The following is a 437-nucleotide window of genomic DNA, read 5'->3' as shown; positions in this document are numbered from 1 at the left end:
AGCCCACACGGGCACTTGTCCCTTCTCTTGCTGGAGGACCCAGCATGTCCCCACGTCCAGGGTCACTGTCCCGACCCTGCGCAGGCAGGTGGTGGCATGGGCAGCCCGTGCGCTGGCTGGGGAGCGTGAGCGATGCTGGGGCGGCACGGCAGGCTGGCAGCTCCCTCAGGGCGGCAGGGGCAGGCAGCAGCATTGCTGCTCTCGGGGGGCCTCCTCGCCATTAGGGGACCTCACTGTCGGACAAATTAACATCTGTCCACGTTAACGAAGCTGCCTCTCTCGCCTGGGGAGCAGCGCGATGTGGGCAGGCTCACCAGCCCCACCGGCGTGCCCGAACCCCCGCCTTGCTGCTCCAAGAGCCTGGGTTCTAACAGCCTCATTAGTGGGGTTTTTTGCCCTTTGAAGCTAACGAGGGCCTCTGCCGAGCCCTCTGCCGA

General features: G+C 65.7%; 1 protein-coding gene across 1 annotated transcript in view; it reads left to right on the top strand.

Annotated features, from left to right (window-relative positions):
* Positions 1-437, top strand: part of GRM2 (glutamate receptor, metabotropic 2) — a gene marked incomplete at its 3' end in the record, with an annotated part of 5,463 nt that overhangs the window by 1,635 nt on the left and 3,391 nt on the right. The window lies entirely within an intron of this gene.

The sequence above is a fragment of the Buceros rhinoceros genome, unplaced genomic scaffold (genome assembly GCF_000710305.1).
Source record: "Buceros rhinoceros silvestris isolate BGI_N320 unplaced genomic scaffold, ASM71030v1 scaffold22273, whole genome shotgun sequence".
NCBI classification, from domain to species: domain Eukaryota; kingdom Metazoa; phylum Chordata; class Aves; order Bucerotiformes; family Bucerotidae; genus Buceros; species Buceros rhinoceros.
The sequence above is the reverse complement of the archived record's forward strand: the minus strand, read 5'-3'. Positions and strand labels throughout refer to the sequence as shown.